General features: G+C 42.6%; 2 protein-coding genes and 1 non-coding gene across 4 annotated transcripts in view; 2 read left to right on the forward strand and 1 right to left on the reverse strand.

Moving 5' to 3' along the window:
* Positions 1-17,393, forward strand: part of LOC122798790 (zinc finger protein 271-like) — a 651,855-nt gene that overhangs the window by 513,676 nt on the left and 120,786 nt on the right. The window lies entirely within an intron of this gene.
* LOC122798792 (zinc finger protein OZF-like) overlaps positions 1-17,393 on the forward strand; it is a 117,418-nt gene that overhangs the window by 93,976 nt on the left and 6,049 nt on the right. The window lies entirely within an intron of this gene.
* On the reverse strand, positions 10,195-10,267 carry TRNAF-GAA. Its single transcript has one exon. It is a non-coding gene; the product is annotated as a tRNA-Phe (tRNA).

A 17,393-nucleotide genomic window follows, 5' to 3' on the forward strand; every position in this document is an offset into this window, starting at 1 on the left:
AAAATAACTGATTTATTAAACTTTAACACTCATTGTTAAAAGCTCATTGCTAAAAAACTACTGCTTGTTCACACAATAATAACACAAGCAGATGCTAAATGCGTTAAAATAAAAAATGCGATAAAAAGCATTTGCGATGTAATAAAGCTGACTTTTACAAACTTTGTAAACACTGGTTAAGCGCTTTCACCCAAAATTTGTGGGCTTCTTCAGAACACCAACAATTTTAACAGTCAGCTATTTAAAACTTTAACAGCGCCAAAAATGACTTGGCTGTTTGAACATTTAAAGTAACAGTGCTGAGTAAATGCCTCTAATGGCAAACACAATGCAATGTTACGCTATCCAAGTCAAATTATTATAAGAGATACTTTAAAACTGTTATAAAAACTGCAATAAATAAAAAATATATTTTATATATTTGTCATGTAGTTCATTAAGATTTTATAACAAAATAACAATATAACAATAAGTAACTACATATCCTTCAGCGACTGATTTGCCCTAATGTGTTAGATGACTACCCATCTTGTTTATAAACTATTGTAACAATATATCTACAGTAACTAGCATATTTGAAATGCACAATGATAATAACCTAATTAATACATTTCAATAAATTCTACTATAACTTCATAATGGTTTAAACTGTGACAGCTGGAAAGCTATGAGACAAAACAAGGTTCCCATGTGGATGATTTGCTCCAAAATTACTTGTTTGCATACCGACAACAAAGGGATGTTAGTATAACTTTATAACCTGTGTTCATAAAACTGTATGATCAATATTAGTGAACTATGAGTATTAGAATTGCGTGTTGACCTCAAGAATAGCCTTCAACGAAATACTGCCGTTGAGTCCCGGAGGTGTGGTTGCATCTGTGAATATTTGCCACCATGCTTCTCTATAACTTAGACATTTTTTATTGTCTCTACCTCTGGGATCATTACGAACAATGTCTAATAAAGCAAATTTAAAATGATGTTTAGGACCTTTTTGTTCTATGTGCTTAAATAATGCACTTTTCTGGTCCTTCTTTCTGATATTATAAATATGCTCGTAAATACGTTTTTTTAGGCTTCTTTCTGTTTTTCCCACATAGTAACCAAAACACTCTTGACAGACAGCGATATAAACAACCATCTTGGAGTTACAATTCCCCTTAATAAGCCTAAATCTAGGTCTGAATATGTTGTTTAAAATAATTTCCTTTTTATCAAATATGTAACAACATTGTCTACATGATCCACACTTGTTAGTATGTTGTTCAATATCTTTCTCTTTTTCTTCCCTGTATCTACTTCCTTTCTCCAAAAATCTTTTAATGTTGGCTCCCATCTTGTATACCATTGCTGGTTTGTCTCCTTCTATATTCCTCACTGTCTCATCACTGGATACTATGTACCAATAATGTTTAATAATTTGTGTCACATCATCTATTCTAGGACTGTACAACATAATTAAAGCGTTTTGTTTATATCCATCCATACTGTCCTTTACCAATGCTTTGCAATTGCCACCATTAACTTGGTTCATTTCATTACCTAAACCTAACAAGGGCTTATATTTGTTGCCCCATAAACTTAATACATATGTATCAGTGTCGTTCAACAATTTCTCAGGATAATCTCTTTCGTAAAACATAGCATGAATGTATTGTATTTCATCCAATAAGGTTTTATACTCAGAGGTCATTCTCATAGCTCTTATACATTGGCCCTTATATATATTCTGCTTCAACTTCTTAGGGTGACAACTTCCATATGCTAAGTAGTCGTTAGAAAAGGTTTCTTTCCTATAAATTTTGGACTGTAATTTGCCCTTGTGTGAATATACTAGGGTATCAAGGTAAGCCATACCACTATTGTTATATGCATACGTGAATTTCAAATAATCACTACTGGTATTGAGAAACTGAATGAACTCTAGTAGTCTTTCCTCACTAGAGTTCCAAATGATATAAATATCGTCAAGAAATCGCACATAATGGACTATATATTGAAAAAAGGTGCTGGGAAAAATGACAGTTTCTTCCCAATCTAGCATGACCAGGTTGGCATATATGGGAGCACAAGCGGCTCCCATAGCTACCCCCCTGGTCTGCCTGAAATACTCCCCTTCGTAAAATATGAAATTGTAGTCTAAAACTAGATCTAACATTTCTGTAAACAAACTAACCTCCTCCCATTCAATACCTGCATGTTTTCTAATACTATTACCGAAGGCTTCAAGACCTGTGGTTTTAGGGATACAAGAGAACAAGTCAATAACATCAATAGTTACGAACATGTATCCCTGGTTCCATACTTGGATTGGGAAATTTCTCAAAAATTCCCAAGAATCTTGGACAAGATGGGAGATGTGTTTGTATATGTGTTTCAATTTAACATCAATGTACTTACCCAATGGATAGGTTTTTGACTTACTCCCAGAAATGATGGGTCGAAAGGGGGGGGTCTGTGATATTTTTGTGAATTTTCGGGTTGCCTACCATGGTAGCCAATCTAGGACACTTCACCTTCAAAAATTTGTGAGTGTCTTTGTCAATTCTACCATCAATCAAAAATTCTTCTATATAACTGTCTATTCTCTGGTAAGCAATATTAATTTCGTTCAATGATGTAGGTTCATAATTCCCTGATCCATATAATATATTATGTATCTTGTTAATGTATTTAAAATTGTCATATAATACTATCCCTCCACCTTTGTCTGGTTTCATTACCCTTAAACTATCGTTTTGCTGCAAATTTCTGAGTAAGTCTCTTTCTTCATTGGTCATATTGCTGTTAATATGTAAGTGTCTCTGTTCTTTGTACATCTTGTAAATGTCTCTAGACACAATTTTTTCATATATCTCAATTGTGGAATGATTCACTGGTATAAATGTACTTGGAACCTTAAGTGCAGAACTTCTTTTTTGTTCAGAAGCACTTACTCCCTTGATGTCCTTACTATTAAACATAATAGCTAAATTCATCTTCCTTGTAAATTTCTTTAATTCCACTAAACAATCCACCAAATTGAACTGGAGAGTTGGGATGAATTTCATTCCTTTCAACAGAAGTGAAAAGTGTTCATAATTTATCTTAATATTAGCATAGTTATGTGTGTTGAAACCGTTGTAAGTGTGTGTAACCCCAGATACTGTAATAGCCTACCTTTCGTGTGTGGGACTGGTGTCACTATACTTGTCCTTTACTTCTGTGATTTTCCTAATACCTCTGTCTGTAACTGTCTTTCTGATAGTGGTTCCTCCCTTGATGTGTGTATTGTTCTCCCTGTTGTATCTGATCTCTCAGAAAATGGGAGTTGTTTCTTCCTCGTTGATTATAAATTTCATAGTTATTGAATTCATTGTTGTTGTTCCCTTCTAATTCGTGATTGCTTTCATTCTTCCTACCCCAAATATATACTTTCCCATGTTTATAGTGTTCTACATCCCTGTGGATTTTTTTCCGTTTGCTTTCACTTAAAGTGTGTACCAATTTCTCTGCTAAATAAAACTGTTTGTTGTACATTCTTTCCCACTCTGTAAATAATAAATCAGTAGTAATTTTCATATTCAAATCTTCAGTTTCCTGTATTAGTCTACCTAACTTGTCATCATTGTGTTTGATTATTAATCGCATGAATTTCATTCCACATTCATCAAACAACTGATTGAATTCATTAATAACTTTATCATTCAAATTTAAACCCATGGGTTGCTTAAAAAATCTTAACCCTTTGGGAACAATTTTCATAGATATGCATTTTTGCAGGTAAGCATTATCTATCTTTATACTGATGATGTTTTTCAATTTTTTCCCCAACAAGAACAACATGTCCTTTAATGTCCCCATAGTCTCATTTGTATAAGGGTTAGTACTATGCCCCATGTCATTGTTGTCCAAATTACAATCCATTTCCATAAATCTATTGAATTTATTATAACAAGTACCATTGTTGTGTCCAACATTGGTTGAATGCGTTTGTGAATTAATTGTAGATACAGTACCTTTTTTAACATATTCCTGTTTTCCTGCTACATTGGAATATGTCCTGGTGGGAACAGCCCCCTTGGGTTTAGTGCCCACCTGCTTAGATTCTTCTTCTACTTCGTAAATGGAAAAGTCAAATGTGAAGTTGGAGCCATTATGATTACTACTATGTAAGGGTTCCGTTGTGTTAAAAATATGTTCCATGTCAATTGGACAATCCTTGTCCATGTTCCCTTGGCCATTAGGGATAGGAAAGTTGTCCAATAACGAATCAATACTTTCTTCAGTCCTTCGTATTTTCTGGGTAGTCATAGATGGCTTGTTAATAAAAACTGCTGAACGCTCATCTTTCTGCATGTCAGTCACTGATTGCTGCTGGTCTTGTGAACCTGTAGCATTCGAACGGCTGGCTGCTACCTTTTCATTCAATTTGACAGTATTATCAATGTTTGTCTGCATAAGCTCCATAAGTTTAGCCATGTCTCCTTTTAACCTCATCATCTCCTCTTTCAGGAACTGAATATCTTTTGTTTGTTCATCAACCGTATCGGGTGTGTTGTCACCGGTGTTCTCCATGGTCGATAACAACTCAGTAATGATCTCCGAAGAAAAAACCTATAACCAAAATTACCATAGAGTTCCAATAAGTGCTCCAACACCCCTAATTTATATCACCTCTGGTTCCATTGTGCGGCCAAACAGCTAATAGCAGAACAAATTCCCTTTCACTGTGAAGTACTGTCACTTGTTCCAAATTAAATCAACGACTGTAATCGGAACGTTGCTGTTGTTCATCTAAGCAGTACGCCAGCCTCGGAGCAGAGGGGTTGCCCAACTGCTCCTCTGTGGAGGCAGTCAGGGGCGTTTCTCGGAGCATCTAGCACATTGGGAGTCCATCACGACAGATCACTGGGTGCTCCGAATAATATCCAGAGGTTACTCCATTCCCTTCCTGAATCCTCCCCCTCAATTGGGGTGCCTCCCAGATGTCCCACCCCATCAGAGGGAGGCGGCAGCCTTAGAGATAAAAGAGCTGCTAAGAAAAAAAGCCATCCAGCGCGTCCCCCCAGACCAGTCCAGATCAGGCACTTACTCCAGGTTCTTTTTGGTGCCAAAAAAGACGGGGGACCTAAGGCCAATTCTCGACCTGTCTACACTGAACCTGTCCGTTGCCAAAGAAAAATTCCAGATGTTCACCATTCAATCTCTTCTCCCCCTTTTGCAGGAGAATGACTGGATGTGCTCCATAGATCTCAAGGATGCGTACTACCACATTCTAATGGAAAGGCGATCCAGGGGATTTCTCCGCTTTCGGCTTAGAGCCAGCCATTATCAGTTCAAGGTCCTCCCCTTTGGTCTCACCACAGCCCCCAGGGTGTTCACCAAGGTCATGGCAGTTGTAGTGGCCCACCTGAGGCTTCATGGAATACAGGTCTTTCCTTACCTGGACGACTGGCTCCTCGCCGCCCCCACCAGGCATCTACTATGTTCGGCCAGGGACTATTTCCTGCATTTGGCCCACCAATTGGGGATCACTGTAAACTACAAAAAACCATCCCTTCAGCCTGCTCTGGTCTTGGATTTCATAGGGGCCAGAATAGACACACTTCAGTCAAAGGTTTTCTTGGGACGGCGGACAGACTCCGCAACCTATCTCTCCACGTCCTAGCTCTTCTACAGTCTCCAGCCCCACTGGCAGAATTAGTCCTGAGGGCTCTAGGGTCTATGTCTGCTGCAATCAATCTTTCGCCTCTAGCCCACTTGAATATGAGGGTTCTTCAATGGACCTTGCAGGTACAGTGGTCCATCCTTCAACATCCGCTATACTCCCCTATTCCCCTCAGCAGGGTTTGCAGGGAATCTCTGCTTTGGTGGCTCCAGTCCCGAGAGCTTCGGGAAGGGCGGCCCTTTTTGATGCCTCTACCCCAAGCCACAGTGACCATGGACGCTTCTCGACTAGGGTGGGGGGGCATTACATGGACAGAACCGTCCAAGGCACGTGGACTCCAACAGAGACTGTTCTGCATATCAATGTTCTGGAGATGAGGGCGGTGCTTCTAGCTTTGCAGGCTCTCCATACCCTTCTTCCTTTAGGGACTATTGCAATTCAGACAGACAACATGTAAGTGGTCTGGTACATCAACAAACAGGGGGGGACCAGGTCTTACCCGCTCTGCCGAGAGGCCATGAGAGTGTGGGAGTGGGCGATATCTACCAACCGCTTTCTGCTAGCAATGCACATTCCGGGTCGGTCCAACATTTTAGAGAACAAGCCGAGTCGAACTATCCTCTCACCTCACGAGTGGTCTCTGAACCCCTTAGTAGTGGAACGGATCTTCCTCATTTGGGGCCAACCTTGCTGTGATCTGTTTGCGTCGCCTTCGAACGCAAAGTGCAGCGAGTTTTTCGCTCTGATCCCCCCACCGGGGGAGACCCCCAGAGAAGCTTTGGTTCATGCTTGGCCATCCGGTCTTCTTAATGCCTATCCTCCTCTCCCATTAATGACAAATTTTTTGCAGAAAGCTCGTCGGTTGGGGAGCAGAGTTATCCTCATAGCCCCATTCTGGCCTCGTCTAACCTGGTTCCCATACCTGCAGTCTCATCTTGTAGCTCCTCCTTGGATCTTAGATCCCATCCCGGATCTGATTTCTCATCCTTCGGGATTAGAAGCCCCGAACCTGAACGACCTCAAGCTTTCCACTTGGTTGATCCAGTTCCGTTAGTGGCTAGGACACCCGGTATCTCATCCGCAGTTAAATCCATCCTGGTGGCCGCTCATAAGCCTTCTACCAGGAAAGTCTACAACAGTAAATGGAAATGTTTTTCTATCTGGGCCGAGCAAAGAAATCTGGATCCCTTTTCAGCTCCCATTCCAGCAGTTCTAGAGTTTTTATCCCACATTTTAATCAAGGGGCCAGTTCTTCAACTGTGAAGGTTCCGATGGCGGCTATTTCCCACTTCCACATCGGAGATAATCTTGGCCCCTTAGCTTCCTCTAAGATCTGCAAGACCTTTTTGAAGGGTACTTTTTTGTTAAGACCTCCTGTCAAGAATGCGGTTCCTCCGTGGGATCTAACCTTAGCCCTCCAGGCTCTTACTGGTCCACCCTTTGAGCCTGCAGCTTCGGTTGACTTAAAGTATTTGTCTTGGAAAACTGCCTTCTTGATTGCTATTACCTCAGCTAGAAGGGTATCCAAGCTTCAGGCCCTTTGTACCAAACCTCCATATCTTCTCTTCCATAAAGACAGAGTTTCCCTCAGGACTAATCCCTCCTTTTTAACTAAAGTGGCTTCCGAAGCTAACATCAACCAATCCATTAACCTGCCGGTCTTTTTCCCTAACTACCAGAACAAAGGGGAATACAGACTCCATTCATTAGATGTGCATAGACAATTGTGCTTCCATTTGCATAGAACCGCTGCCTCTCAGAAATCGGAGCAGCTCTTTATTTCCTTTGCCAAGTGATCTTTGGGTAGACCAATAACGAAGGTAACTCTAGCTAGGTGGATTTCCAACTGTATTGTGCACACGTATAAAATCTCTGGTCGACCTGAGCTCGTGGGAGTTCGAGCACATTCTACGCGTTCTGTGGCTACCTCTGCTGCCTTTTGGTCAAGGGTGCCCTTGGATGACATCTGTTCTGCGGCCACTTGGGCTTCCTCTCATACCTATATTACTCATTATAAATTGGATTTGATATCCAGGGGGAGGGCAGCATTTGGCTCTGCAGTGCTCTGTAATATCCTTCCTTGAGGACCTCCCAAGTTTTGGTAGCTGGGGACTCTGTCCCACAGGTTGCTGATCAAATGAAGTTAACTACTTCAGATAAAGAAGTTATGTACTCACCATAACCTTCCATCTGAGAAGGTAACTTCATTTGTCAGCAACTGACCCCCCCCTCCATCCCCTAACCTGTAGTTCATCACCCGAAGGTTTGTTGTTTCACTCCTAGTTGGTATCAGGTTAGGATGTTCAGGTGGTTTGTTGTCTTTGGTATTGTGTGTTATTTTGGCAAACTCGATCTGAGGACTGGAGGGAGGTAGCAGGGTATTATGGGTAAGGGGGAGGAGCTAAGAACTCGGATCTCTAGCTTGGAAAGCTGCCGGCTCGGATCTGATCCGATACCCACACGTTGCTGACAAATGAAGTTACCTACTCAGATGGAACGTTATGGTGAGTACATAACTTCTTTTTTTTCTTCCCCTGTGTGATGTCTTCTGCTCCCACTCCCTTAATTTTGTTTTATTTTTATTTAATTTGTTTAACATTTGTTTACCGGGAAAGGCTGACTTGGAAAGAAGCCAATTTTCAGAGGAGGCCCGGGGAGAAATGCTCCAGATGCATGTCTTTGTAACGTGGGAGGAAACCAGAGAAAACCCACACGAATGCAGGGAAGACATGCAGACTCCACACAGAAGGCACCCCAGCCGAGAATTGAACCAGAGAACCTCTTGCTGAGAGGTGACAGCGCTACCGCTGCACCACTGCGACATCCGTTAATGCGTTAATCTCTCCCCGAAAGTTTGAGTAATGCCCAGTTATTTTGCATTCTTCCCTTCTTTTCTTTTCCAACCATTTACTAAAATCGTACACCTCTGATTTATCTGTGACTGTGTACCTTTATTGTTCCAGTCCACACTACATTTAAGTTGGTTGAGTATTTCATACACATTCCTGCTTCCATTGCTCCCAGCTCGTCTGCTTTCTTTATCACGAGCTTCATGTGGTTAATTACCACTTTTGATAAGTGGGGCAGCCTTCAAAACTCTTGTGCTTGTGGATAGTCTCCTCCTTCTCTTTAAATAAACTGATGTATATGCCAGTGTGTGTGTCTGATGATTACCAGCTTCTGTGTGTCTTTCACAGTGTGCACCCTTTTAAGCTTAGACATGCTTATTTCCATCCCCTCTTTAAGCAGTTCAGTGTTCAGCTTCCCTGGTGCATTGTCTGTTATTTTTTTATAGATCCCAGTAAAGCAGACATTCTGTCTTTGCAGCCTGCTCTCCAGGTCATCAGGCTTACCTCACTGTTGCGTAAAAGTCCTTTCATCTTCTCAGGTCTTGCTTGCTATTTGCTCATTTCTGTTCTTGGGGCTGCTGCATAGGTGTCAACTTCTTAGCGCAAAAAATTCTGGGCAAAGACAAATAGGGACAAATTTTAAGCATTGCTCTTATAAACCTAGAATGTTGCTAGAAAAAAATGTCTTCTGTTACCATGCATTTTCTGAAGGATATGAAGTCTGAAAGTCACATACCTGTCATTATTTAGGGAATTCAGTTCTCACTGATTTGCCACAATAATCCAGAAAACCACAGCTTTTATGAGGAACAGACCAAAAATATGAGGAAAGAATCTGGCCATTCTGCGAAAATCTAGACAGTTCATAGGTGTTTACCATGCTAACAACCAGAAGGACCGTTTTAAGAATAGCCATGCATCCCAAATCTCTGACAAGTTCTGATACCCTTGATAAGTGCAAACAGGGGTTTGGGAGATGAAACATTTACAAGCAGTGACCTGGGAGATAAACCATTTACAGGTTGCCTGCGCCCATTAGAGACGTGGGTGCCAAACCAGGGATGAATTTCCTGTTCCCCATACAATTGTCCAAGTTGCACTTGAATTGGGTTAGGGAGGAACTCTGCTTCACATGGATGGGGAGCCTGTACCAGAGACGGGGAAGTGACTGGGAAACATACCTGTCTCTCTAGCAGGTGCTATTTATATCACATGCAAGACTTAAATCTTTAGAATGTGTAATTCTGGTGCTGTTTGTTTTGTAGATATGCAGGAGGTCCATCAGAGGTGCGTCTGACAATGCCCTGTATGCCAGGTATAGATCTCCCCTCAAAAGCCCGTAGAAGACAGAATACAGGGATAGGGCCTCGAGGCAGTCTGCATTGGAAATTTTACCTATACCCTGTATTCTTTTAGTGAAGAACCTCTGTGGTTGTTCCAGCTGTTGGATATGCCTGGTTACGTATATACTAAAGAGGGCATTGTACTTAATGATATGTCTGATGAATGCCGAATACAGTGGAACAATGACTTCCTTGGACTTAGTTCATAAATTAGTACAAGCCTAACTGCCATTGTATGCTATTTTTAAGCCTATCCAATTATCCCAAATGAGAATTAAACCCTGTACCTTGTGTCTGCAAGGTAAACACCTTAACCACTATGCCAACCTCCCACACAAAAAGGTTTCCATGCCAAAACCTGGGATTGAACCAGGGACCTTTAAATCTTCAGTCTAACACTCTTCCAATGGAGCTATTTTGATACAATATCTTCGTTTAAAGTTGTGCAACATAGAATGACTTCCTCACTACTGTAGACAAGTGATGGTCAAAGGCTAGATTATTATGCATGTCCCCAAGTTCCTGGCTACTGGGTCAACTCTAAGAAGTGTGTTGTCGATATGAGAGTTACCAGGGGTGGATGACTTCCCGAACGGTACTATTATGCATTTCATGGCATTTAGTTTTAGTCCATGGCTCAGACACCAGTTGTTTGCCTGTGTCAGCCCTTCCTGGAGAACATTTGTGTCAGTGTGGGATTCAATAACCACTCCTAATTTGCAGTCATCTGTAAATTTAGTCAGCCAGAGACCATTGACATTGGCCTTGACTTCTGAGAAGTAAATGCCTAAAAGGAGCGGTCGAAGGACCAATCCCTGAGGAACTCCACTTGTGACTGGCCTATTTGTAGAGTTGGCCTCCCCAGTTCTAACTTCCTGGGTCCTGTCTGTGAGCCAGTTGGCTATCCACTGGGTGACATATGGATTTGTATCTAACCTCTTAAGTTTGTCAAGAATGCCTGAGTGGGGTATTGTGTCAAATGCCTTGGCCAGGTCAAGGTAGGCATTGTGAACCATTTTTCCCTCATCCACTCTTTTGATGGCCTTCTCAAAGAAGTACACCAGGTTGAGTAGGCATGACCTGCCCTTGACGAAACCAAATTGGGTTGGGTCCAGTGTCTGGAGGTTTACTATGTCACTACTGATCATTTCCATGGGTTTACATACAAGACTAGTGAGACTTATGGGTCTGTAGTTTTCAGGGTCTGTAGATAGCCCAGCTTTGAGCAGAAGGATGACTGTTGCTGTTCTCCATTCATGAGGCATGAGGATTGTTTGGAGGCTGCAGTTAAATAACAATTCCAGTGGCCCTGATAGGTTATGTTTCATGCTATTTAGAAGGCATCCTGGGATATTGTCTGGACCCACTTCTTGGCCTTAGAGAGAGCATTAATGACTTGTTCCCTAGTGATAGCAGGGGGAGTTATACTTGATGGTATTTCCTGAAGGAAGGTTGAGGAGGAGAGAGAGGTAACGTTGGAGCTGAATTTATTGTCCAGTAGGTTTGCTATATCTTCTGAGTGTTTTTCTCTGGCTATACTACTCAGAAACAGCTCCCCCTGGTCCTGCAGAGTGGTGCTAGCAGCAGAGAACTGAGAAAAGTGACTACTTTCCTGATCTAAGTATTTTTTTGCTGTTTTTACCTGAGAGACCTTCCTTTTCTTACTTTGAACAAGTTTATACTGCTTTACTACCTGTTTTTTTGCATTGTACATTATCTGCACTTAAAGTTACATTTGGTCAAAAGTTTGTTGTTAAATTTAACTGTTGAGGCTACCCACTAAAGTGAGCTAGCCTGTGTAAGTGATTTATTACTGTTTTTCCTGCATTTCTGTGTACTTTCTAACTTAAAAAAACAAAAAAACAAAAAAAAATCCTTGTTTTCCTGCCTTTCTCGACTAGTTTAGACCAGTATACAGGCTTTGCTGTATTCTGGACTGTGGTGTAGTTCCTGTGTTGTCCATTGCCTTACTTGGATAGAAGGAAGTTTCTTTGCTCACCAGTGGGAGTGGGGAGCCTTGAGCAGCCTATCTGTCCCTGAAGGCGTGACCTCAGCACAAGTGCTTGTAGTAATTGGTCGTTTTGGACCATTTCCAGCTCTTTTGAAGTTCCCTGTTTAAAATCCACGTTTGCGGCTTTGCGCGATTGTGTGCATAGCGCAGCGCCGGTTAAATGGGCTTAAACTATTCCTGGCGCCGCCAAGTCTGCACTTCAATTTTTTCCTTAAGAAAGCTCTACTTTCAACAAAACCAGTCTATTCGCCTTATCATAAGCCTAGCACTTGCTCCTAAAACCTTTCTTTTAAGTGAAGCACCCTTAAACTAACGTAAGCACTACATCCACCTACAACCCATGCTAATACCCACTTCCCTTCAAAGTCCTCTCTCTGACCCAGTTACACATCACCTCCTTATACTATTCTGGCATGTTGAGTGGTATATTACTGACGTCCTCTCCAGTTCAGCTGGTTAATCTGGGAATCCTGAGACAATGTTACAATTGTCTCATGTACACAGACAACCCTCTCCTCCTCCCAACAAACACAAACACATGTGAGAGATGCAACTATATAGCCAAACTGGAGGTTGAACTCTCTCAACACAGGACTAGCAAGACCATACAGGAGGAGAAGGTAACCACACACACAACAAACCCAGTCTCACATAAACCAACCACAACTGCAAACCAAACACATAGTAACACAAAGACATACTCGGAGGCTCTAATAAAAAACTTACCGAAACAACAGAGGCTCCCAAAGCATACATCCAAGAAAACACCACCTCAAAACTCTGCACAAGCAACACATAGTACACAAAGTCAGTGTGCCAAACAATCACAGCTCTTAAGGCGAAACACCATGCCTGATACACTAGTAATAGGTGACTCTATAGTCAGACACACTGACGTCCCACTTACCAGGCTGAACAAAGAGAGGGTAATGGTGAGCTGCCTGTCAGGAGCTAGGATCCGCCACATAACACAAGCACTCAGGTCACTCCAAAGCAAGTGCAAATATGACTCCGTCATTGTCCATGCCGGCGTGAATGACCTGAGACGTACCTCCTTATCTACATGAAAAGAGACATAGAGGTGCTCTCTGATTATGTAGCCCAGGCCGGTATGACCCTGACCCTGAGCAGCATCTTGCCCTCACCAAGAATGATGCCACAATACAAAGACAAGATGATCAGCTTTAATAATTGGCTCAATTACTGGTGTCATTCTAGGGGGATCCAATGTCTGTCTGCTTGGGATGACATGCTGGACAAGCCACGCTGCTTCGCAAGGGACGGCTTGCACCTGTCACCACTGGGCTTCCGGATATTGGCTAAGGCTCTTGCCACCCCCATAGTGCCTTTTTTAGGCAAGGCTCAAAAGGCAAACCCACCACCTTAGAAAACAATAAAGGAAAAAAACTAAGGGTAATGCTGCTCAACACCAGAAGTCTAAATCTCAAGATGCAGGCTCTCGAAGCACTCCTCAGTATGGAGAGCATCGATGTCTGTGCAGTAACTGAAACCTGATTCAAGGCTCCTGAGAGCACCCCAGCCCTACCAGGTTATACCTCGTATCATGCATTTCGGCCCCAAAACCTGGGCCGAACCACAAAAGGAGGGGGAGTGTCCATATTCATTAAAGACACCCACACCTCCAGGTTAGTGGCAACGCACGAAGCATCGGAGACCATCCACGTGCAACTAACCTTAGGCAAAACTGCTATACAACTTGTAGCATGCTACAGACCACCCTCGCAATCTCAGGAACTCCAGTCTCACCAAATACCATCATATTGGGAGACTTCAACTACCCAAACATAGACTGGATGCATTACTCAAGCCCCAGCACCCTAGCCCAAAGGTTCCTGGAATTCATCAACTCAAATGCGATGGAACAACTAGTCACCTCCCCCACAAGGGGAAATAATATACTTGACCTGATCATCACAAACATGAGGACACAATGCTCAACACCGGAAGTATACCCCTCACTAGTGAGATCAGACCATAAACTAATAACCCTAGATATTCATATCCCACCTCCACCCCCAGCACAAAAGACCACAGTGAGAAACTTCTTAAAAGCCGACTTTACACTCCTTAGGACTGAAATGGTATCCTTCAAGCCCCCTGAGCCAGTGGAAACCACATCCCACACTGCTGAATCCTTCACAAATGCTTTCTACGGGCATCTCCAAGAATGCATGGATCATGCAATCCCAAATAAAACCAAGACCCTTTCCACCAAAGGCAGGCATCCTATCTTGTGGACCCCAGCCATAAACAAACTTTATAACAAGAGAAGGAAGCTACTGCAAGACAGAGCAAAATCCCATAAAGGGAAGGCATCCCTGATCAGCACTAGCAAAAAACTACGTTCACTAATAAAATCATCAAAGGCTAACTTTGAGAGAAAAATCGCTAAGGACACTAAAGATAATCACAAGGCCTTCTTCAGTTATGTTAGAAACCTGGGCGGAAACCCTCAGATATGTGCAGAGTTAGTTCATAACGGCAAAAAATACACTGAACCCACAGATATTGCCAACATACTGGCAGACAGACAGGTTCAGTGCAAATTTCTCCCCTCCCTCTCCCCCAAAAGACGAAATAAATATCTCATCTGAATGAAACCTCCCTGAAATCTCAGATGTCCAGGTGAGAGCTGCCCTCAGCAAAGCTAAAAATACAGCATCCATGGGACCTGATGGTGTCCCGGGTTGCGTGCTACGTGAACTCCTAGAGGAGCTAAACCCGCACATAAGAACGCTGTTTAATCTTAGCCTTGCTACAGGATACGTCCCTGAACACTGGCGTACAGCTACAGTGGTCTCACTCCACAAAGGTGGCAACTCTACAGACCCTGGAAACTACCGCCCCATAAGCTTGACCAGCCTGGTCTACAAAGCTATGGAAAGGATCATTATGGAACTCATAGACAAAGACATTGGGGACCTGCAGACAATTGACCCTTCCCAGTTCGGCCTTGTAAAAGGCAGATCCTGTCTTTTAAACCTGGTGGACTTTTTTGAAACAGTCACTAGAGCCATCGATGAAGGCAAAGCAGTTCATACAGCCTACCTGGATCTGGCAAAAGCCTTCGACACAATACCCCACTCAGGCATCATCGACAAGCTCAACAGCTTAAATGTAAACCCGTTTGTCACAAGATGGGTTGCAAACTGGCTAAAGGACAGAACCCACAAAGTCAGAATAGCTGGAGCTATGTCAGACTCTAAGCCAGTCACAAGAGCAGTCCCACAGGGCTCTGTCTTGGGACCCCTCTTGTTCAGCATTTATTTCTCAGATGTGCAGGCAAACATAGGGGGGTTGTGGCTGACAAAGTTCGCAGACGACTGCAAACTAGGCGCCATAGTTGACACACCAGCTGACACATGCATCCTCCAGAAGGGCCTCACAGAAATGGATGACTGGTGCCAGAGTCATGGCCTTAAACTAAATGCCAAAAAATGTATAGTCATCCCCTTTGGAAAAAACAAAGTACCCACAAATTACCACATAGGTGGTAATCCATTAAGTACGGAAAAATAATCAGAGACCTGGGGACCCAAGTTGACAGTGACCTCTCATTTGACACCCACGTCACCAAAGTGGTTAGAAAGACCTTCTACTTTGCCCACCTTATCATGAAGAGATTCACATCCAGATCAAAGGATGTCATTGTACCCTTATATTCCTCCCTTATCAGGCCTATGATTGAGTACAATGCCCCATTTGGTATGTACCTCACCCGGCACCTGCAGCAGCTGGAGAGACCCCAAAAGTACCTTACCAAGAGGATCAAGGGTCTCCAGCATATGTCATATGCTGCCAGACTGAAAAAGCTCCAGCTCTATTCAGTAGCATACCGCCTGCTTAGAGGTGATCTGTGCCTTACGTACAAGGCCATGTCCAATTCAGAATTAATGGACATGCTCCACCTCAAAAAATCCAAATCCATCAGAGCCACGAGAGCTAAAGATCTAAACCTCAGCACAAATATGAATAGGACATGCTGGAGGGATAGATTCATAACCCAGAGGCTTCCCGCACTCTGGAACAGGATACCTGTCCATGTTAGGCAGAACCCCTCACTGACTCTCTTCAAGAGAAATCTGGACGAATGGATGGGTGATCGTAGATTTACCCCGGGGGTCATCTCTGTGTCATTGCTAGATAGAGGCACAGTAAACTAAATTTAATTTAAATTGTACACTTTTGTATCATTACATGGGGTGGAGAAAGCCACATACACTTTGGCTAGGCTTATAAATGCCCTAGGGCAGATAGCCTAGTACTATACTATGAAACTATGAAACTATAGGTGGCTCCATTTACAATGAGCTCTGCACAAAACTGTGTATTGCCTTTGAGGTTGAGGACCTGGCTAAACAATGCCTTGTGGGTTTCCTTGGCCTGGGAGGCCAAATTTACCTCAGATTTGGCTTTGGTAGACTTTGTTTGTCCTCCGAGTTGTTTAGTTTGATGAGAGTGCTTTTATCCTGTTGGGTGCTGCATCTCCTAATTTTTGCCATGATTTTCTTCCTTCTGTTATAAAACCTACTGATTTTTGTCATTCCACCAAGGTGGCTTGTTTTTTGAGTTACTTCTGTATTTCTTCCTGTTGGGTACAACTGCATCTATGCAGATAGTAACATGCTTGTATAAGGCTTCTGTGAACAGTTCTGCATAGGCAGCAGTGTTCTTCATTCATTGGGGCTTTAAATTTTGCCAGGTTATCACTTACTAGCAGGAAGTTAGCCTTAGAGTAGTTCCTAAATATCCCAGCTTTAGCTTGGGGGGGGGGTGTCCAGGTTTTATTCTCCCATGTTAGTGAGGACCAAATCCAGTATGGATGCAACCCTGGTTGGTGTACTGACAATCTGGGCAGGGATTTTGTGTTTACAAAATCCAGGAATCTCTGTGCCTGTACATTTGGTATTGTATAGGATTCCCAGTTACTAGTGGGATAATTAAAGTTACCCACGAATATGGTATTGGGTTGGATGGTTATCGTTTCTAATAAGTTTAAATACATGGTATGGCTTTCCTGGGTCCTGGAGCTTACAAGGAAGTGGTATTGGATTTTATCTATGGTGATTTGAACATGGAGCAGCTCAAATGCATTGTCTTGTTTGACCAGCCTTGAGGTATATTTATTTTTTATGCAAATCGAAACACCTCCACCTTTAGTCCCTGTCTGTGTTGTAGCTGGTCTAAATTTGTGAAAGGCATTATAACCTTGCACAGTTGATCTGCTGTCTGCAGCTTTAAACCATGTCTTAGTGACCGCACAGAAGTTAGCATTCTCTAGGTCAAAGAAAGTATCTAGGAAGTGGAGTTTTTTTCTTTAGACTCCTAGCACTGAACAGTAATACCTTTAGATTTTCTAGGTTTTGATTTGCTATGTCTGAAGTGCTTTCAATTTGGCATTGCCTAAAAAAGGCAGTATGGGGGAAGACAAAGTTTTAGGAAATATTCAAAAGCCTAGAGAGGAGAGATGCAGACCATCCCTGGCAAAGCAGCGTTGTCTGTTGACCATCTCCTTC

Source organism: Protopterus annectens, chromosome 3.part1, assembly GCF_019279795.1.
Source record: "Protopterus annectens isolate FY-2018-M chromosome 3.part1, PAN1.0, whole genome shotgun sequence".
Classification (NCBI taxonomy): Eukaryota; Metazoa; Chordata; order Ceratodontiformes; family Protopteridae; genus Protopterus; species Protopterus annectens.